At 43.9% G+C, this 22,207-nt stretch overlaps 1 long non-coding RNA gene across 1 annotated transcript in view; it reads left to right on the forward strand.

Moving 5' to 3' along the window:
- LOC110012321 overlaps positions 1-2,453 on the forward strand; it is a 6,113-nt gene extending 3,660 nt beyond the window's left edge. Inside the window, exons 2-3 of the long non-coding RNA XR_002287431.1 lie at positions 1,351-1,352; positions 2,439-2,453. This is a non-coding gene — a long non-coding RNA (uncharacterized LOC110012321). The remainder of the gene's footprint in view (positions 1-1,350; positions 1,353-2,438) is intronic.

A 22,207-nucleotide genomic window follows, 5' to 3' on the forward strand; every position in this document is an offset into this window, starting at 1 on the left:
CCCTTCTGCCTGCGCGCGCGCGTCGGCAGGGGCTTCCTGCACGGGCGCCCGTCTGCTGATCCCTCCAGTTTTTACCGATGCTTTTTCAAAATTTTGGGACGCATAATATAACTGAATATAATAAAATAAATATTTCGCGATACAAATACGATGCGTAAAAAATTAAAATATTATTCAACATATTTCTCTCACTTGTCTAATGTGTCTTCACATTTTTTCCATTTTTCCCTTTTATTTATTATTTTTTAATACTTAAAATAATTAAATAATTATCTTCATAAATCAAAACTAAATTATTTCAACAAAAATGAATTAATCTTGTGATTTTGAGGTGACGTGCAAATTTTCATGCAAAACTACGCTAAAATGCTTCAAAAATGACAAAAAAGTGCCTTCCCCAGCCTTTTCAATGTCTAGTCCTGTCACAAGACTTTTTTTTTTAAGCCTATTATAAGGGGAGGAGGGTGCTTGAGTCTGGCAAGCTTTTCCGGCAGGGCTCTTGAGCGGGGGTGTACGGTGTTGTGAGCGGCCGATGCCCATTCGCATTGTGTGCGCCGAACGCCATCCCGTCCGCAATGGCAAACCATCGGGGACGAGCTTCTATTGCGATTCGCTAAAATATGGCCAACACGAGCCACCAATGTAAGATATTTGCATATTTGTATAAACAGGCATAATCAAACATACACTTCTGACCCATGATCTATCCACACAAACCATTCCTGTCTTTTGGATAATTACAGAACCACCTCCGATAACTAAAAAACAGTTGCAGTTTGTGCAATGATGCCAACACTTTTAAGGGTTGTGTAGTGTTTTTAAAAATTAGGGGGTGGTTTGCGTGGGCAATAATGATATTTCAATAGGTATGTGTGTAATTATCTAAAAGACAGAATGATTTATGTAAATATGCCATAACTCAAGGGATGTAAATGTAATTATCCCATATAAATAAAGTACATAAATTTTTCACAATTTCTTACAGAATCGTTGATGAAAGTTGAGTTCAAAAGTTTGTTAAACAAATGCAATCAAATACTGTCCCAAAATGAGATGCGGGGCTTTGAAATTGTGACCTTGGGTTTTGGACCCAAAAAATAAACAAAGGGATGCCAATTATGCAATGCAGCGTGTTTGAAACAAACACAACAAACAATTAATAAGAAACGTGCGCGGGGATGAACTTTGATTTTTCAGCATGGGCCAATCACATTATAAAATTAAGGCTGAGAGCATTGTTCTCCAATATAAAAATTGGGGTGGCTGCTGTTTTATATATCGAATGCATGGGATTCAAATTTTGAAAATCATGGCCGTTTGGTTTGAAAATCAAATTAACATAAAAAATAGGCGTTTTTTCGAGAAATTCGGCCCCCAAACCGCCTTCGGTTGTTTTAGATCGCTAGATCTAGTTGAGATACCCAAAATCAAAAAACAAAATCGCCCCAATCGGACGTCTCTATGCAAAGTTATGGCCTTTTGAAGTTTCGACCCCCCAACCGCGCCAATTCGCGGTTGGAGCCTCGGAGTGGCTGTGTGGCTCCGTTTTCAATGCGAAGATCTCGTCGAGACACCCCAAAACGAGTGGTCGTATTGGCAAAACGGTGGTTCGAGCGTGGAGATATCACCTCCGGAAGGTCGTGCCCCGCGCAACATCTTTGTGTGTGTGTCGTGTGAGGGTCCTTGTTTGCCAATCTTGTTGCGATGCTTGCCGTGCCCGACGTGCATGCGTAGAGGAAATTATATTGGATCAATTGTGCTTGTACTGACCACCTGCCCAACATTCCGAATTTGTAGTGCTATTGTTCTCTGTCCCAATTAAAGAGGAACAAGTTCAGCCATGACAGCACCAACTTTAAATTTGGCGATCACACTGCATGCATGCTCCATTTGCAAATGTTTTTTCTGCTGTCTATTTTGCTGCTGTCTATTGGCAGTCTGTGCTGTCATTGTTCAATATACATATTAACATGCTTTGATACTGAATATGTTGAGACACGATGTAGGCTCCCCATCAGCAAAATACAGGAAAGAAAAGAAAATAAAACAGCTCAAAAAAAGAAAGCAAAGCAGACATTGGGCTACTATTGAAGAATTTGAACACAGGTTGAAAGACTTCAATTAATTGAAACCAACACAAAAACAATGAGGCCATGACCTTAGAAGTTCCTTCAATGCACTGAGAAGCTGTCAAGATATCAAGGTGGGTTGTGGAGGTGACAAGTGTGATCCGAGATGTTTTGAAGATAAGTAACAGGGTGTCTGTGCAAGTGATTTGAGAAGTGATGTTATGAGAAAAGGAAGTGTGCAAGTGTAACAAACGTATCTGGTTTATGATAGAAGAGAGTGAGGCTGTGTAAGCTGAATGAAGCAGTGGATGCATAGAGCGAGAAAGACCATTTGTAGTATTCATAATTGCCCGGTTTGTAGGATGACAGGTTACGAGATCGTAAACCTGTACAAGATTAACCATAACCTTCGGTTGTGGACTTCCGTCTGTGGTCAGCTTGAGGGTCTGAAAAGAAGTTGGTAATTCCTCCATGTTCCACTACCTCTCCTGGTGAAACAAGGAAGATGCTGCAGCAAAATCAGAAACAGTTGGTGCCATTTTGTCCATGAATCTACAGCAGAAACCAGAGTTAATTGAGCGCTTGACAAAATGAAAAGAGAGGTTTAGGAAACTCCCTGAGCTGAGAAAAAATCTCATCACTTTGAAGCAGTTTGGAGGTGGTTGCTGCAGCAGCGCCTTAAATTGTTCCAACAAAGCAAAAACAGCAGCTGTAGCAGCAGTTTTGAGCCAAAAATTGTCACTCTTTTTGCTGTTTTTTGATCAAGAAAGCTGAAAAAGAGGGCCAAGTGTGAGGAAAGCTCCCTGTTTGAACCATCCAAAGGCTGTTCGTTTGGACTGATCATCCGTGTAGCTTGTAACCATTTTTGAGTTTGAGTTTTCCTCCATTTCAGCAGCAGCAGAAACAGGTTGGGAGCAGCAGAACGATAGGAACAGCAGCAACCGCAGCAGTGAAAAAAGCAGCAGACTGGCAGGAACAACAACAACAGCAGTAGTGAAACGACATGCAGCAGCAGCAGCAAAGAAGCAGGAAAGGACTTCCAGCGATCTGCAGCAACAAGAAAACAGCAGCAGAGCAAGGAAACATCGATCTGCAGCAACAAGAAAAAAGCAGCAGAGCAGCGAACAACAGCAGAAAAATGGAGCCTTGCAGCAGTAAATAACGGCAGTAGCAGCAGAGTACTATAAGAGGGGAAAACAGCAGCAGCGAAGGGGAAAAAAACAGCAAGAAAGTCAAGTTTGCAGCAGTAAGAAAATAGAGAAATTCGAGAGCAGAGTACTCCCTGAGAATTCCTTCATTTGGTTCGGATGTAGGGAATTCCTTGTCGGTCACATTCGATGATCCCCACAAGTTGGCCTTGAAGCTCCTCTCCTCTCAAGAGTTTAGAGCCATTTGTAGAGCATGCAAGGTTCGCAAGATAGTCTGCTGCTTTGTTCCCCTCTCGGTAAATATGTGTGATCTTGTACTCCACTTCTTTCAGCATCAAGCGAATATGCGTGAGCATGTGCTTTAGGAGCCAGTGAGCTTTCTCAGATTGCTGCACGAGATGGAGGATGCAGTTCGCATCAACCTCAATCCAGATCCGTGGAATGTTTTTAGTCCGACAGAGCTGGAGGGCTTTAAACAAGGCGAATACCTCCGCAAACGTATTATTAGTGTCTCCAAGAATTTCATAAAATGCAAATATGACTGCTTCCTCCTCATCTCTTGCAATTCCTCCTGCTCCAGCACACCCTGGGTTTTCTTTAGAGGCCCCATCCGTGTTGATTTTTATCCACCCAAGCTCCGGTTTGGTCCACTTAACGATCTTCATTTTGGGCTCGTTACTCGATCCCAGATCGAACCCCATGGATTTCGCCATGTATCGGTCCCCTTTCCAATTGATGCATTTGGATGTTTTGCTTTTGAAAGTGGTGACAATGTGTTGGTGGACCATCCATTTGATACGTTCTGTTAGGAAATGGATCGGGTTAAGATGGACAACAGCTGGAATATGAAGGCGATAAAAGACACACGAATTTGTTAACCCAGTTTGGATATAAATCCTACGTCTGGGGGCGATATCAAGCCAGTAGAAAACACTAAAAGAGGAGGAAAATTGAGGAGTACAACACACACACACTTGTATGCAAGTCTTCACCACAAGTGAAAGACAACACTCACCCTCGTCTCAACTCTTTCTTTTCTCTCTACTCTACTCTACTCTACTCTATAAAACACTGCTAATAAGAGTAGTATATATATAGCCATGACTTATCCTTTTTCCAACTCAACTTGGGATTTCTAAGTTGAATCGGGTTATCCTTCTCCAACTCAACTTTGAATCGGGTTATCCTTCTCCAACTCAACTTGGGATTTCTAAGTTGAATCAGGTTATCCTTTTCTTCTTCAAATCAACCTTCACAACTTAACAATCTCCCACTTGAAGATTGATTAGCTTTTCTCCACTTCTTTCTTGGTACCGCCGGGTTTGTCCACTCTAGTCATCAAGGTCAGTCGAAGCCGTACACAACTTCAACTTCTCCATCGCAACCGCCTTGTTCAACATGTCCGCAGGATTCTTTTCTCCTTGGATCTTCTCCAGCTGCAGTGCCTTCTTCTCCAGAAGTTGTCGGATGAAATTTGTCAAACTTCCTGTACCACTGCCGCGGAGCCTGTTTCAATCCATACAGGCTTTTCTTCAGGCGACACACTTGCTGATCATCTCCATTACACCCCTCTAGTTGTACCATATATATCTCCTCCTCAAGATCCCCGTGTAGGAAGGCTGTATTCACATCCATCTATTGTAACTCCAAGTTCTCTGCCGCTACCATGCTCAACACAAGACGAATAGTAGTTAACTTGACAACAGGTTGATCCTGCTATCAACATGTCATCAACATACAGGAGTAGAATGATAAAAAACTCATCGAACCTCTTCACGCAGCAGCAATGATCAGCATTGCATCTAGAGAAACCTATCTCCAGCATGAAGTTGTCAAACTTCCTGTACCACTGCCGCGGAGCCTGTTTCAATCCATACAGGCTTTTCTTCAGGCGACACACTTGCTGATCATCTCCATTACACCCCTCTAGTTGTACCATATATATCTCCTCCTCAAGATCCCCGTGTAGGAAGGCTGTATTCACATCCATCTATTGTAACTCCAAGTTCTCTGCCGCTACCATGCTCAACACAAGACGAATAGTAGTTAACTTGACAACAGGTGTAAAAAGATCAGTAAAGTTAATACCGTATCTTTGTTGGAATCCCTTTACTATGAGTCTTGCCTTGTACCGCTTCTTCCCGTCTGATTCTTCCTTAACCCGATAGACCCATCTGTTCTGTAGGGCCTTCTTTCCTTTTGGGAGCTGACACAATTCCCATGTGTTGTTTTTCTTCAACGAGTTCATCTCGTCGTTCATCGCAAGCTCCCACTTGCTCTTGTGGACATCATTGACTGCCTCTGCGTAACATTTGGGTTCTCCACAATCAGACAAAAGCAAGTAATAAAGAGAGGGGGAGTACCTATCTGGGGCCCTTCTCAGCCTCGGTTCTCAACCCAGTGCCAACGGTGTGCTGCTTTCAGTAATCGGTTCCTCCGATACTGGTTCTGGCTCTATCTCCGTCTGTTCGGTTTCGTCGCTGCTTTCAGTAATCGGTTCCTCCGATACTGGTTCTGGCTCTATCTCCGTCTGTTCGGTTTCGTCCGTCTTAACTCCCACTGAATCCGTATCTGCTGGTCTCATGATCTCGGAATTTGAAATGTCGAGATCAACAAATTCCCTTTCCTTCTTGTCATCGTCCGGGCTTACCTTCCTGTCGTTGTACATTACATCCTCATTGAATATAACATTCCTCCTACGAATTATTTTCCGGTTTTGATCATCCCAGAATCTATACCCAAATTCGTCAGTCCCATACCCAATGAATGTACATTTAATCGACTTAGCATCCAGCTTAGTCCGATCATCGTTCAAAATATAGGCTGAACAACCAAACGTACGTAAGAAAGAAAGATCCACTTTCTTACCACTCCATACCTCTTCGGGTATCCTGTTGTTCAATGGGACAGAAGGCCCTCGATTGATCAAGAAAGCAGCCGTGTTGACTGCATCTGCCCAAAACATCTTTGGTAGTCCGCTCTTCAATCGCATGCATCTCGCACGCTCATTCAGTGTTCTGTTCATCCTCTCAGCAACGCCATTTTGCTGAGGTGTCCCCGGGATTGTTTTCTGCATTCGAATTCCATGGTCGGCGCAGTAATTCTTGATACCTTCACTGCTGTACTCGCCACCGTTATCCGATCTGAGACATTTCACTTGTAGACCTGTCTCATTTTCCACTAGTGCCCTCCATCTCCTGAATGTATCAAAGGCATCAGATTTTCTTTTTAAGAAATACACCCATACCTTTCTAGTGGAATCATCGACGAATGTCATGTAGTACGTTGATCCACCAAGAGATGACACTGGTGCTGGCCCCCACAAATCGGTGTGAACAAGCTCCAACTTTTCTTTCCTCGGAGTTCTTCCTGTGGTCAAGAAGCTCACCCGCTTCTGCTTTCCAAACACGCAGTGTGCACAATGACCCACCTCCACCGATTTTAACTCGGGCAACCGTCCTTTCGACTTCAGCACGTTCATTCCTTTCTCGCTCATGTGGCCCAAGCGGCACACAGGTTAGCCTGCGATACAGTTCCTGCAAAGGGGATGTTTGAACTGGATCCTCCCGCCATGTAGAGCGTTCCCGACTTTAGTCCTCGTGCCAAAGTCATTGCTCCCCGACTGATCTTCCACTTCGCGTCTCCAAACGTCGTGTGGAATCCATCACTATCCAGCTGTCCGACTGAGATCAAGTTCCTCTTCAGTCCTGGTATGTGTCTCACATCATGTAGGGTCCAACATGACCCATTCGTTGATTTGATCCGCACATCTCCCTTTTCTACAATCTTGAGGGGTTTGTTATCTGCAAGACAAACTAAGCCAAAATCACCTGAGGTGTATGGCTCCATGATGTCTTTGTTGCTGCATGAGTGGAATGAGGCCCTTGAATCCACAACCCAATCATCGGAAGAACTGCTCACACTCAACAAGAGTGCATCCGCAATCTCTTCCGTCGCGGCATTCGCTGTCCGGCCCTCCTTTTCCTTCTTTGGCGCCCGACATTTGCTTTTCATGTGTCCGGGCTTCTCGCAGTTCCAGCACACCATCTCCTTCTTGCCCTTGTTCTTCCCCCTGGACCTTGACCTTCCACGGTATTTACCCCGTGTGTCAGGTCTCCCTCTGGACTCTGTATGTAGTGCAGAGCCAGATGATCCACCCGTTTGCTTTCTACAGGTTTCCTCGTTCAACATCATATCCCTGATGTTGTCGAACTTCATCTTCTCCTTCCCACACGAAGTGCTTACCGAAGTAACAACCACATCCCAACTGTCAGGTAAAGATGAGAGCAAAATTAACGCTTTTACCATCGTCAAACACGATATCCACAGATGCCAGTTGTGTCGTGAGTTGGTTGAAGTCATTGAGGTGATCGGCCACCGACTTCCTCTCCTCCATCTGCAACCTGAATAGTTTCTTCATCAGCATGACCTTGTTCATTGCTGAGGGTTTCTCGTACATATCGGCAAGAGTCTGTAGGACTTCCTTCGTGCTCTTTGCTCCCTACACATGATAGGCGACATTCTGAGAGAGCGACAGGATTATTGCGCTCATCGCCTTTCGATCGAGCACCTTCCATTCTTCATCACTCATCTTCTCGGGCTTCTCTGCAAGTGGTTCGTACAGGTCCTTCCCGTACAGGTAGGCCTCCATTTGCATACGCCAAAACCCAACCCGTACAGGTAGGCCTCCATTTGCATACGCCAAAACCCAAAGTCGGAACCATTGAACCGTTCGACTGGAATCTTTTCCTCCATTTTAACTCCTTGAACCAGGCTCTTGATACCAGTTGTTAGGAAATGGATCGGGTTAAGATGGACAACAGCTGGAATATGAAGGCGATAAAAGACACACGAATTTGTTAACCCAGTTTGGATATAAATCCTACGTCTGGGGGCGATACCAAGCCAGGAGAAAACACTCAAAGAGGAGGAAAATTGAGGAGTACAACACACACACTTGTATGCAAGTCTTCACCACACGTGAAAGACAACACTCACCCTCGTCTCAAGTCTTTCTTTTCTCTCTACTCTACTCTACTCTACTCTATAAAACAATGCTAATAAGAGTAGTATATATATAGCCATGACTTATCCTTTTTCCAACTCAACTTGGGATTTCTAAGTTGAATCGGGTTATCCTTCTCCAACTCAACTTTGAATCGGGTTATCCTTCTCCAACTCAACTTGGGATTTCTAAGTTGAATCAAGTTATCCTTTTCTTCTTCAAATCAACCTTCACAACTTAACACGTTCCGAGTTGAAATTTTTGTTCGGTGCATCACATCATTCCTTTCAAGCCAACTAAACCACAAGATGAGCATGGTAACAATCATTCTGATGTGATTTTGCCCCTAAGCTGATATCCTCCAGTAGTTCAAAAGGAGCGCAATGTTATTAGTATTAGGAAGGTTAATGTTGAATTTCCTAGCAAAATGCTCCCACACCCGCCTGATTCCAGGGCCCAACATGTGTTGGAGACTTTCGACGTGATTACAACATGAGCACTTAGAGGCCAGCTGAATACCTTTTTTCTGGAGTTTCTCATCAACTGAGAGTTTGCTGTTGATAAGTCTCCACATGAAGATAGACATAGTTGGGTAAAAAACGGACACTAGATTTCCTTAATGAGCTGTTGTATTGCTCTCGTTTGTCTCAAAAAGTTCCATGTGGCTTTCATATTGAAATTCCCATCACCGCTCATCACTGGTGTCGACGTCAAACGGTATCTGGCAGATTTGATGAATCAGGTCTGCTGTAAGCACTTCTCTCAGTTTTGTAACGTTCCAAGAATTATTTTCCCAGTAGTTGTAGACAGGGGTTGTATTCCACTCAAAATCAGGCATTATCTCAAAGAGAGGTTTTTCGCCAATCCAGTTATCGAACCAGAATGAGATGTGTCCTTTTCTGAGACTCCAGAAGATCTGCCTGTCCGCTTTTTTTCTGTGTCGGCACATTCTTTTCCAGTTTGGTGAGGCGATGTATGAGAGCTTCGCTGAGACTGGATGACATTGTGTACAATACTTTTCCAGAAGGAAATGGGACCAAAATGAGCTCTGGTTCCTGAATCTCCACCACAACTTGAATTGAAATGCATGGACCACATCTTGGATTCTTCTAACCCCAAAACCCCCTTCGTCTGTCGGATCGCAGACAACTTCCCATGAAGACCAGTTCAGTTTTCTCTGATCACAAGTATTACCCTAGAGGAACTTGTTAAAAATTCTTTCGATGCGTTCCATAACATACTTAGGAGGCTTCATGACTTGTAGCAGGTATGTCGACATGGCACTGAGGACGCTTTTGATAAGCTGGAGCCGTCCTCCATGGGATACGAGTGCTTTTCCCCATCCTGTGATCTTGTTTCGAATTTTCTGAATGAGTTCGTCGAAGAGAACTCCCTTCTTGTTCCCTTTGAAGAGAGGCGCTCCCAGGTATGTGATCGGAAGGTAATTCAGCCTGAAGCCAGTGACATGTTGGATGCATCGAATTCTCATGTTGGAGGTCTTTTTATCGACAGTGAATGAGCTTTCTCCATGTTGATGCGCTGACCAGAAATGAGCTCGTAGTGCTTAAGAAATTCCATGAGGGTCTTGAGATCCTTGTGGGTCCCTTTCGAGAAGATAATGATATCGTCTGCAAATGCCAGGTGGGAGATGTTCTTCATGCTCCTTGCAAAAAAATTCATACGGGGCTGCCGTTGGAAAAGCCAGTCAAGTCCTCTGGATAAGCATTCTGCTGCAATAACGAAGAGCGTTGGGGATAAAGGATCCCCTTGTCTGAGGCCTCGCGTCGACTTGAAAAATCCCACCCCTTCACCGTTGATCAAAATACTGAACCAACAATTTTCGATGAGTTTCTTGATCATGTTAATCCAGTGCGTTGGGAAACCCACTCTACTAAGCATTTGATAGAGGAATGTCCAATTGACACGGTCATAGGCTTTTTCCATGTCAAGCTTGAATATGGTGTTCCTCAGACTGTCATTTTTTCCAAGACAGTGGGAAAGTTCTTGTGCAAGGAGAATGTTATCAGAGATCATGTGTCCCTGGACAAAACCGCTCTGGGAGGGGGAGATGATTTTGGGAAGCAGTTTGACCATTTGGTTGTTGATGAATTTGGATAGGATTTTCCCTGTGCATTACAGAGGCTAATGGGCCTGAAATCTTTCCAAGTGGATGGAGCCTCAACCTTTGGAATGAGAACGATGGTAGTCGTTGTGAAATTTTTCGGAGGGGTAGATCCCGAGAGGAAATCCAAAACCGCGTCGTAGAGATCTTGACCAATAATATCCTAACAGCATTGAAAAATTCGTAGGACAGTGAACAGCAGCAGCTAACGGAGTCTTGCAGCAGAAAGAACTAACAGCAGCAGAGATCTGCGATTGAGAAAAACTGCAGTAATAATAAGAGGGAAATAACAACAGAGTAATCATGTATGCAGCGGAAATAAAAGCAACAAAAAACGAGAACAGCAGACTCCTTTAAAATTCAAGGATTCAGTTGGTTCGGATATAGGGAATGCCTTGTTGGTCACATGAGATGATCCCCACGAGTTGTCCTTGAAGCTCCTCTCCTCTCAAGAGTTTAGAGCTATTTGTAGAGCAGGCGAGGTTAGCAAGATAGTCAGCTGCTTTATTCCCCTCTCGATTGAAATGCGTGATTTTGTACTCCACCTTTTTCAGCATCAAACGAATGTGTGTGAGCATGTGCTTAAGAGGCCAGTGCGCTTTCTCTGATTGTTGAATGAGATAGAGGATACAATTCGCATCAACCTCAATCCAAATCTATGGAATGTTTTCAGTTTGACATAGTTGGAGGGCTTTAAACAGGGTGAATACTTCCACAAACGTATTATTCATTTCTCCAAGAACTTCATAAAATGCAAATATGATTGCTCCCTCCTCATCTCTTGCAATTCCTCCTACTCCAGCACATCCCGGGTTCCCTTTAGAGGCCCCATCCATGTTGATTTTGATCCATCCAAGCTCCGGTTTGGTCCACTTAATGATCTTGGTTTTGTGGGCTTGTAATGCGATCCAAATTCGAGTCCCATGGATTTCGCCACGTATCGGTCCCCTTTCCAGTTGATGCATTTGGTCATTTTGCTTTTGAACGTGGTGACAATGTGTTGGTGGACCTTCCATTTGATGCGTCCCAAGTTAAATTTTTTATTCCGATGCTTCACATCATTCCTTTCAAGCCAACGAAACCACAAGATGAGCATGGGAACAATTATTCTAATGTGGTTTTGCCCCAATGCTGATATCCTCCAATAGTTCAAAAGGAGCACAATGTTATCAATGTTAGGAAGGTTCATGTTAAATTTCCTAGCAAAATGCTCCCACACACATCTAATCCCATTACCTTCAATGAACACGTGCTCGAGACTTTCGACGTGATTACAGCAAGAGCACTTGGAGGCCAACTGAATACCTTTTTTCTGGAGTTTCTCATCAGCTGGGAGTTTGTTGTTGATAAGTCTCCACATGAATCCTTAACGAGCTGATGTGTTGCTCTCTTTTGTCTCAGTGAGTTCCACGTGGATTTCATATTGAAATTCCCATCTCCACTCAACTTCCACAGAGGTGTATCACTAGTGTCGACGTCAAACGGTATCTGGCAAATTTGATGAACCAGGTCCACTGTAAGCACTTCTGTCTCAGTTTTGCAACATTCCAGCAATTATTTTCCCAATAGTTGTTGACAGGAGTTGTGTTCCACTCAAAGTCAGGCATAATCTCAAAGAGAGGTTTTTCGCCAATCTAGTTATCGAACCAGAATGAGATGTGTCCTTTTCCGAGACTCCAAAAGATCTGCTTGTCCGCTTTTTTTCTGTGTCGGCACATTCTTTTCCAGTTTGGTGAGGCAATGTATGAGAGCTTCGCTGAGACTGGATGACATCCTGTACAATACTTTTCCAGAAGGAAATGGGACCAAAGTGAGCTCTGGTTCCTGAATCTCCACCACAGCTTGAATTGAAATGCATGGACCACATCTTGGATTCTTCTAACCCCAAAACCCGCTTCGTCTGTCGGATCGCAGACAACTTCTCATGAAGACCAGTTCAGTTTTCTCTGATCACAAGTATTACCCTAGAGGAACTTGTTAAAAATTCTTTCGATGCGTTCCATAACATACTTAGGAGGTCAACATCAAGCGAATATACGTGAGCATGTGCTTTAGGAGCCAGTGAGCTTTCTCAGATCGCTGCACGAGATGGAGGATGCAGTTTGCGTCAAACTCAATCCAGATCCGTGGAATGTTTTAAGTTCAACGGAGCTGGAGGGCTTTAAACAGGGCGAATACCTTCGCAAACGTATTATTAGTGTCTCCAAGAATTTCATAACTTACAATTCCTAAATCCTAAACTCTAAACCCCAAAAACAACTTATTGCATTTTCTCCTCCTTCTCACTAAAAATGTGTGAGATTTTCACACACTAAAATTCCACCACCTACCACCACAAAATCACTCACTATTCAGCCAAGCCACCACCACCAGCAGACTGCTCGCCGCGGCACCGACGCCGCACCGCCCGACGGAAAAATTTGCCTGCGAGTCACTGCACACGCGCACCATACACCGACTCGACGTTGAACGAAGATCCCAACCATGGCGCGCGTGTCCCAAGAAACATCCTGACGCACTGCCAATCGCCACCAAAAACTCGAAAATCGCCCCCAAATCGCACCACAATCTCCAGCACCTTCTCTCTAGAAATTCTCCGCCGTCACTGAGAATTGCTGGCCACCACATACACCGTTGGATTCCTCCCTCCAAGACGAACAAAAGCCCTCAATCAATTTCGTAATCGGATCAACAAATCGACTGGGCTTTTGCTTTGACCACATTAGACCTTTCTCGTCGATTCACCGGCGACAAAACAAACGGCGGTCGCGGCCCAATTCCGTTCAACTCGCCTTGCTCTTGCAATCCTAAAGAGACCGATTTCATCAATTTCCATCAGCCTGGTGCTGAGATCGACGGGTGGGAAGTTCTCATCCATTCTTCGCTCACTGCCATCGTTTTTTCGCCGTTTCTCGGTCGTTGGACGACCATTGCTGCTCAGCTAACCACCGTTGTGATCGTGGTGACATGGAGAACACAACCATTCGATTAGAAATAGGCATTGCTCCGGCAAATGGGATGGCCCCTAACTTAACAGACTTCCCTCCACTCAACACTCAACCGGGGCGAGTCAACTTAACTGATTCAACTCGCTCGTTCGACAAAAAGCTACCTGCTGAAACACAAGCACCTTCACCATCCACCAAATCATTTGCCGAAGCACTCTCAAACCCCTCTTTGCACCACACCCGTGCCTCTACCGCATCAGACCTCCAAAACTTTTTTCTAGCCAACTCGAATCCAGCGAATGTTGGCAAGCAAGGAACCCTTGATGGGCGACAAACTCTCATTTTCTCTGATACTGTGATGCTTTCATTTGCAGCAGCCTATCGTTTCGCTTTGGTGGGTAAATTCTCACAAGGAGCACCGCAATTCACCGACTGGTAGTTGGGCTTGGAATCCATGGAGCTTTTACGGTTAGTATGATCAATGCTAAGCATGTTCTCATATCCATTTCGAATGAAACGGATTTTTCACGTCTCTGGTTGAGACGAATTTGGTACATACAAGAATATCCGATGCGGGTATTCAAATGGACCCCTACATTTACTCCTGCTCAAGAATCTTCTGTTGTGCCCATCTGGGTTAGCTTCCCCGAACTCCCAGCTCACTTATTCCACAAGGATGCTCTTTATGCGGTTGCTAGTAAGGTTGGAACACCACTGCAAATTGATGACTTCACTTTCAACCAGTCCAAGCTTTCAAAAGCTAGAGTCTGCATTTAAATCGATCTGCTTACACCACTCGTTCAGGAATTTGATATCCAGATCAATGGTATTTCGATCGTACAAAAAATTGAGTATGAACAAGTGCCGAAATACTGCACTTTATGTAAACATGTTGGCCACCAGGACTTGGAACCCTACTCCAAAGGGAATAACCCGAAACCAGCATCTCGTTGTCGAAATAAGGAGAGCAAGGAGCCTACTGCTACGACGAACGGGAAAGGCAAGGAAAAAAAAGGGAAAGAAGCTACCAACACACCCGCCCAACAAGCGCTTGATGGAAAGGCAAAAAAGAGTAGCAAACGGACTGAGAGAGGTGAATGTTCGTATACACAGGTAACTAATACTGAACCCCAATCTTTTGCTATCAATGGTATTAATTTACATGATGATAATGATGAGATATTAACTGCTCGTAATGATACCATTGATAATATGCCTGTGGTTTATGATAGAAATGCATCAAGTCTGTGTAATGTGCATGAGTTAAATTCTAATGTTGAGGAATTGAGAGATGATGATATTGTTGGGCATTATGAGGGGGTAGCAATGGAGGCTCCCGTCCAATGTGTTGCTCTTATTCCCTTTTCCCCCAACCCCTTTGCTTTGCTTATTGACGGGAATGGGGAGCAAGTGCTCAAAATAAATCAACCTGATCAACAAGGTGATGACAATCAGAAAATCTCTAGAAATCAGCTACAGACCTGTACCTTTAACCAAGCTGCTAACGAAAACGAACTCGTTAGTGAGAAGTGAGAGAAAAATGCAAGCTTCGATTTAGGGTTTAGGGTTTTTTTTTTTTAGTCAAAACACCAAAAGGTGGGGGAGGCTTATCGGGGTTCCCATCCCATCTTCATTAAAAAGTAACAACAGATAACGCTACAGAAAAGAACACAAGAAAGCATAAAGGGAGGAGTACTACTCCTTTACATTATGATACCACATTAAACTTAAATGAACTAAGCGGTTGCTTTGGCACTGTGTCAAAATTGCCTGTTGCGACGTTTGTTTTTTTCTGGCAGGGTAGGAGAGGGAACAAGGAACTGCTCTCATTCCTCTATATCAGCCAGATTACGGTTTAGCGGGCATTCTGTATACCAAATCTTCACCGGATGTGGGCTAATCGGATTGACATCATCGTCTTCCCCCTCTGCTTCATCAGTGTCATCCCAAACCTTCAGTTGTTGAGCTACCACTCCAAAATATTTCAAACTTTTGAAGAGTTTAGAGGCTTGTTGAAGGTTAATCCGTTTCTTCCTTGTTTGGATTTCCACCCCCCCAATAGAAAAATACATAGCACCAACAACAAGATTATTGGCAGGCGAATCAGTCTCCACAATATATTCCATAGTTTCCTCCGCCATTTTTTCGACCTCACTGGTAATATTAACATCATCAACAGGAATAAAATTTGCATTCACGCTAGTCATTGTTTCAGTTCAATGTTCAGTGTGGTACCTGGTGTTCTTTGCAGACTGTAGCTGCTCTGGCTGGTCCATCGTCTTTGTGCCCTCACCAATTTCCTATATTGCTGCTTTGCCCTGCTCCACCTCAACAACAACCTTCCGAACACGTATGCTTGGCTTCCAGGGGGGGTGGTTTGGGAGCATCGCCTTTCGAATAGCAATTTGGTTTTGGTGCCCAACATGTTTGCACAAAGAGCAATAGTGCGGGATATCCTCATATTCAATACGCTGTACAATAGTTTTCCCATAGATCTGAATTTGAAAGTCTTCAAGGCGCGTTTTGAGAAGGTCCAATTCAATGCATGCCCTTGCTTTGGAAAGCTTGGATTGGTTGAGTGTAGTGCCGTCAATCTGCAGAGGGGTTCCAATCATGCTCGCCACCGTGAATAGAACTTCCTTGAGGAATAAATGTGCTGGCAGCTTCGGGAAACTAACCCAAATCGGTAAAATTGATGACTCTTGAGACGGCGTGAAAGTAGGAGTCTACTTGAAGACGCGCATTGGGTTCCCCTGAGTATAGCAAATACGCCGCAGCCACAGGCGAGAATAATCTGCTTCACAAGATAGAGATATTAAGACATGTCTATTATTCAGCATACTAACCGTGAATTTTGTTTTTGATGCCAGTTCCAGCGATCAATTTAGGGTTTAGGGTTTAGGGTTATTAGGGTTAAGGTTATTAGGTTTAAGGTTTAGGGTTTAGGGTTTAGTGGTTTTAGGGTTTAGGGTTTAGGGATTTTTTTTTTAGTCAAAACACCCAAAGGTGGCGGAGGCTTATCGGGGTCCCCATCCCATCTTCATTAAAAAGTAACAACAAATAACATGACAAAAAAAAATGCAAGAAAGCATAAAAAGGAGGAGTACTACTCCTTACATTGTGATACAACATAAAGTTTAAAGGAACTAAGCGGTTTCAATGGCACAACATCAAAATTGCCTGTTGCCACGTTTTTTTTTTCTGGCGAGGTTGGAGAGGGAATAAGGAACTGCTCTTCTTCCCCTGTATCAGCCGGATTACGGTTCAGGGAGCAAACTGGATCCTGAATTTTCACTGGGTGTGGGCTAACCGGATTGACATCATCGTCTTCCCTTTCTGATTTATCAGTGTCATCCCAAACCTTCAGTTGTCGAGCAAACACTCCAAAATATTTCAAACTTTTGAAAAGTTTAGAGGCCTATTGAAGGTTATTCCGTTTCTTCCTCGTTTGGATTTCCACCCCCGATAGGAAAATACACAGCGTTGTAGAGATCTTGACCAATAATTTTCCAACAACATTGAAAAAAATGTGCCGAGAATCCATCAGGACCTGCCGTACTATTTGGGCACATATCAAAAAAGTTGTTTTCACTTCTTCAATAGTGGGGGTTAGCATTAAGATGATGCCGGTACTCCTCCAAGAGAATGTTAGGGACCCAATGCAGGTCGTCAACACTCACCGTCTCATCCCTTCTGAAGGCCTGTGTGAAGTAGTCAACAACCGAAACTTTGATATCTTCCGCTTTAGTGAGTGTGGCTCCATTATGTTGGATTTTGTAGATTTTTTATTGTTTTCTCTTTTTCTTAGTCAACGAATGAAAATACTTTGTGTTTTTTTCCCCCTCCTCAAGCCACTTACAAGCCGCCTTCTGTTTCCAGTAGCTTTCTTCAACAGATAAAGCAAATGTAAGCTCAGCTGTTGCTTTATTCATTGCAATGCGATTCTCATCAGAAGGGTCCCCATTGTAGGCTTATTCCATTACCTTGAATCCTTGTTCAGCATCCGTGATATTTTGAAAAATATTCCCAAAACTTCGGTGTTCCACAATTTCAGAGCCGCTTTAATCTGGTGGAGCTTCTGTTGGATAGCAAACATTCCTTGGCCATGGATAGGATGTTGCCATGAAGAGGTCACACAGCGCTTGAAGTCGTGGTGCTTAGTCCACATGTTCTGGAAATGGAAGGGTGTGGGACCTGTCTTTATTTCTTGTTTGACCGTGAGAAGGAGCGGGTAATGATCCGAAACGTTCCTTGTGAGGTGCTGAATACGAGATAGGGGGAATGCTTGGGTGCTCGTGTGAGAGAATAAGAACCTATCAAGATGTTGCCAAAGTCTGTTCCTAGACCAAGTAAATTCAGAACCCTCGAATCCCGCATCCTGAAGACCACAGTCCATCATCATCCAAAGTCCTCCATCGTTCTAATTTTTGGAGCAGCGCTTTCTTTTCTTTCACTATAGTACAGAACAGTGTTGAAATCACCACCAAGGATCCAAGATTCTTTTCCCTCGTTGATGTTTCTGAGCGCATCTCACAATTCTCGTCTTTCTGCTCTGGTGTGTTTAGCATATACCCAAGTGCACAAAATTCCATTTGGCGAAAAGTCTAAAAAGATACGAAGGTACAGAAATTGCTCTTGCGAGATCAAGATTTCACAGTCAAGGTCTTCTTTCATGAAGCACCAGATTTTGGAATTGGAATTACTGATGACCTTGTCAAATCCCAGTCTTCTACAGAAATATTGTTCCTCGAGTTTCACCTTTGGCTCAATAATCACAAGCATTTTCAGTTTGTGTTTCTTACAATTCCAATGCACGTGTTTTTGTTTATGGGCTTCTCCTATGCCCCGAATATTCCAAAGGAGGATCTTCATACGTAACGGGATGGGGTTGGTGGCACCACATGTTTTGATCTACTTCTAGTCAGAATTCTAGTCACTTCATGCACCTTAGGTGTGTCAAAGTCGAAACTGATGGCTGGCTGAAAATTCCTTTCACTGGATCCTGATCGTGTCTGCTTTCCTCTCACCACACAATCTTCCCTCGACGAAGACGGAGATACCAGTCTGCTTGGGTCCTTATCCTCACTGGAATGATCACTGTCAATATGCGATGATTCCTCTTCCTTTTCTTCAACGAGTTTGTTTTAAAAATAGTAGTAACTCTCAGGCAGTGAGAGATGTTCGTTAGCATCTTGGTTAAAAGTATAGGTCTCTAGTTGATTTCTAGCGATTCCCGGATCATCATTACCTTGTTGTTGATCAGGTTGATACGTTTCGAGCACTTGCTCCACATTCTCCTCAATAAGCATAGCAAAGGGGTTGGGGAAAAGGGAATAAGAGCAACACATTGGAGGGGAGTCTCCTTTTTTACCCCCTAACAATGCCCAACAGTATCATCATCTCTACATTCCTCAACTTCAAAATAAAACTCATGCACATTACATAGACTTGATCCATTTCTATCATAAACCACATGCATATTATCGATGGTATCATTACCAGCAGTTAATATCTCATCATTATCAACATGTAAATTAGTCTCGTTGATAGCCAAAGATTGGGGTTCAACATGAGGTACCTGGATATACGAGCATTCGCCTCTCTCCATCCGTTTGCTACTCGTTTCCCCCTTTGCATCAAGCGTTTGTTTGGCAGGTGTGTTGGTAGCTTCTTTCCATCTCTTTTCCTTGCCTTTCCCATCCATTGCAGCAATAAATTCCTTCCTCTCCTCATTTCAACGACGAGATGCTGGTTTCGGGTTGTTTCCTTTGGAGTAGCATTCCGATTCTTGGTGGCCGACATGTTTACACAAATTACAGTATTTCGGCACTTGTTCATACTCAACTTTCTGTACGATCGAAATACCATTAATCTGGATATCAAATTCCTGAACAAGTGGTGTAAGCAAATCAATTTCAATGCATACTTTGGCTTTTGAAAGCTTAGATTGGTTGAAAGTGAAGTCATCAATTTGCAGTGGCATTCCAACCATACTAGGAACTGCATAGAGGGTGTCCTTGTCGAATAAGTGAGCTGGGAGTTCAGGGAAGCTAATCCATATCGGAACAACGGAGGATTCTTGAGCTGGAGTAAATGTAGGGGTCCATTTAAAAACCTGCATCGGTTTATATATACCAAATCATCTCAACCAGAGACGTGAAAAATCCCTTTCATTCGACATGGATATGAGAACATGTTTAGCATTGATCATACTGACCGTAAAAGCTTCTTGGATTCCAAGCCCAGCCACCAGTCGGTGAAGACATTGCGGTGCTCTATGTGAGAATTTACCGACAAGGGCAAATCTATAAGCTGCTGCAAAAGAGAGTGTTTCCATATCAGAAAAGATGAGGGTCTGTCGCCCATCAAGTGTGGCCTGTTTGCCAACATCAACTGGTTTTGAATTGGCAAGAAAAAATTTTTGGAGGTTCGACACATTAGAAGCACGGGTGCGGTGTAACGAAGGATTTGACAGTGCTTCAGCGAATGATTTGGAGGGTGGTGGGGTTGGTTGTGCTTCAGCAACGGTGGGGAATTTCTGGTCCGACCAGTGGGTAGATTCAGAGGAGTTGACTTGGTCCATTGTAGCTTTGAGTGTAGGAAAGTCAACCGAGTTAGGGGCCATCACTCTTGTCGGAGCATTGCCCAAATCTAAACCGATGGATGTGTTCTCCATGTGATGACGATCACGACGGTGGTTCTCCGCGCTCCAATGGCTATCGTTTGGCGGAGAAACGATGGAGAGAAGCTGGCTGCGAAGGGAAACAAGCGGAGAACTACGAACGCGTCAATTTAAGCACCGACTTGATGAAAATGGAAGAAATTGGTCTCTTTAGAATCACAAGAACGAGATGAATCAACCCATAGTGGTCCGCGACCGTGGTTCGTCTGATCGCCAGAGAATTGACGGGAAAGGACTTTGCCGTTCAATTTAAAAGCCCAATCGATGTGGTTGCCGAAATTTGAAATTCTGAGAGGGCTTTTGTTCGCCATGGAGAAAGGAATCAAACGGTGTATGTGGTGGCCAACAATTTTCAGTGACGGCGGCGAATTTCTAAAGAGAAGGTCGCGGCGGAACTGGTGCAATTTGGGGGAGATTTCCGAGATTTTGGGTGGCGATTGGCGGCGCGTTAGGACGTTTCTGGGGACACGCATGCCGTGGTTGGGAATAGGAGTCGGTCTATGGTGCGCGTGTTCAGTCACTCGCCGGAAAAATTTTCTGGCGTCGGAGCTGCGGTGGAGCCGGCAGCGGGCAGTCTGCTGGTGGAGGTGGTTTGGCTGAACAATGAGTGGTTTGGTGGTAGAATTTTAGGTTTAGGGTCTTTTTTTTCTTTTTTTTTTAATAAAAGCACCCGAGGCTGGGGTAGGCTTTTTGGGGTCCCCGTCCCATCTTCATTTAAAAAGAACAACAGGTAGCATTACAGAATAAAACAATGAAATACAAAAGGAGGAGTACTACTCCTTTACATTGCCACATGAAAACAAGTGTTTTTTTTTTTTTGGTACTTCTGATGGAAATGCTCTCCTTCCTCTGTGTCAAGCGGGTTGCGGTTCAGGTGGCATACCGGATCCCAAATTTTAATCGGGTGTGGGCTAACCGGAGTGACATCATCCTCTCCCTGTGATTCATCAGTATCGTCCCAAGCCTTCAATTCTCCAGCGACCACTCCAAAATGTGACAAAATTTTGAAGAGTTTGATCTGGTTTTTCCTCCTTTGGCCTTCCAATCTTATTTTGTCAACTGACTGCATTTCCATGCCCCCAGTAGGAAAATACTTATCACAAACAACAGGGTTATTGGAGTCGCAGCAAACATCAGGAATGGATTCATCCATTTCATCACACTTAGCAATATTTTCAATATCATGGTTATCATCGTGTGCAGTGCAGATATTATCTTCAACATGCAAATCAGTCTCCACTTTTGAACTACAATTATCATCCGATGTCTTGATTTCAACATTGTCGTTACCATGTTTACCACTATCAACATTATCATTAAAGTGGTTAGTAGAGTACCTGCTTGTTGGGACAGACTTGGAGCATTCACCTCTCTCAAATGCCTTAGCTGTCTCAGGCACCGGTTGTTCCTCTGTTGCCATTTTCTCCTTTCCTTTCGATTGATTGGCCCTTGGAGGGGGGAGGGGGGCATTGCCCATTGTGTAGCGCTCCAAGCTGTCGTGGCCGACATGTTTGCAAAGGTTGCAGTGTTTTTGAACTTGCTCATATTCCACTTTCTGATGAATTGTGACTCAATTGATCTGTAGGTTAAAGACCTCCACGAGCGGCTTTGTAAGGTCAATCTCAATGCCAACTCTAGCTTTAGAGAGGTTAGACTGATTGAAAGTGCAGACATCGATTTGAAGTGGTGTTCCTATCATGTTTGCGACCGCAAATAGGGCATTCTTATGAAATAAATGAGCTAGAAGTTCAGAAAAACATACCCAAATCGGAATAGTAGAGGATTCTTGAGCCGTTGTGAATGTCGGTGTCCATTTGAATACCCGCATTGGAAATCCTTGAATATGCCAAATTCTTCTCAGCCACAGATAAGAAAAATCAGATTCGTTGGAGAGACAAATAAGCACATGTTTGGCATTGATCATACTGACGGTAAACGCACCTTTGACTCCAAGTTCGGCAATGAGGCAATGCAAGTGTCGATATTGTGACAAGTGCCAATCGGAAGGGAGCTGCAAGGGATTCGGTCTCCGCATCTGTGAACACCAATATAGGACCCTTCTCGTCAGTGAAGACTGCACCGACAGAGGGCGGTGGCGAGTCTGCCAGAAAATATTTGTGAGATGCCTTTTGTGCGGTTTTTGAGGCTTGTGAAGGAGGAACAACTTCAGCAAACGTCCTTTCAGAAGGTTTCTGTGTCGGATACTGAGATGGTTGTTGTTTTTGCACGCTGA

This window comes from Sesamum indicum, linkage group LG7, assembly GCF_000512975.1.
Source record: "Sesamum indicum cultivar Zhongzhi No. 13 linkage group LG7, S_indicum_v1.0, whole genome shotgun sequence".
Taxonomy (NCBI): Eukaryota; Viridiplantae; Streptophyta; class Magnoliopsida; order Lamiales; family Pedaliaceae; genus Sesamum; species Sesamum indicum.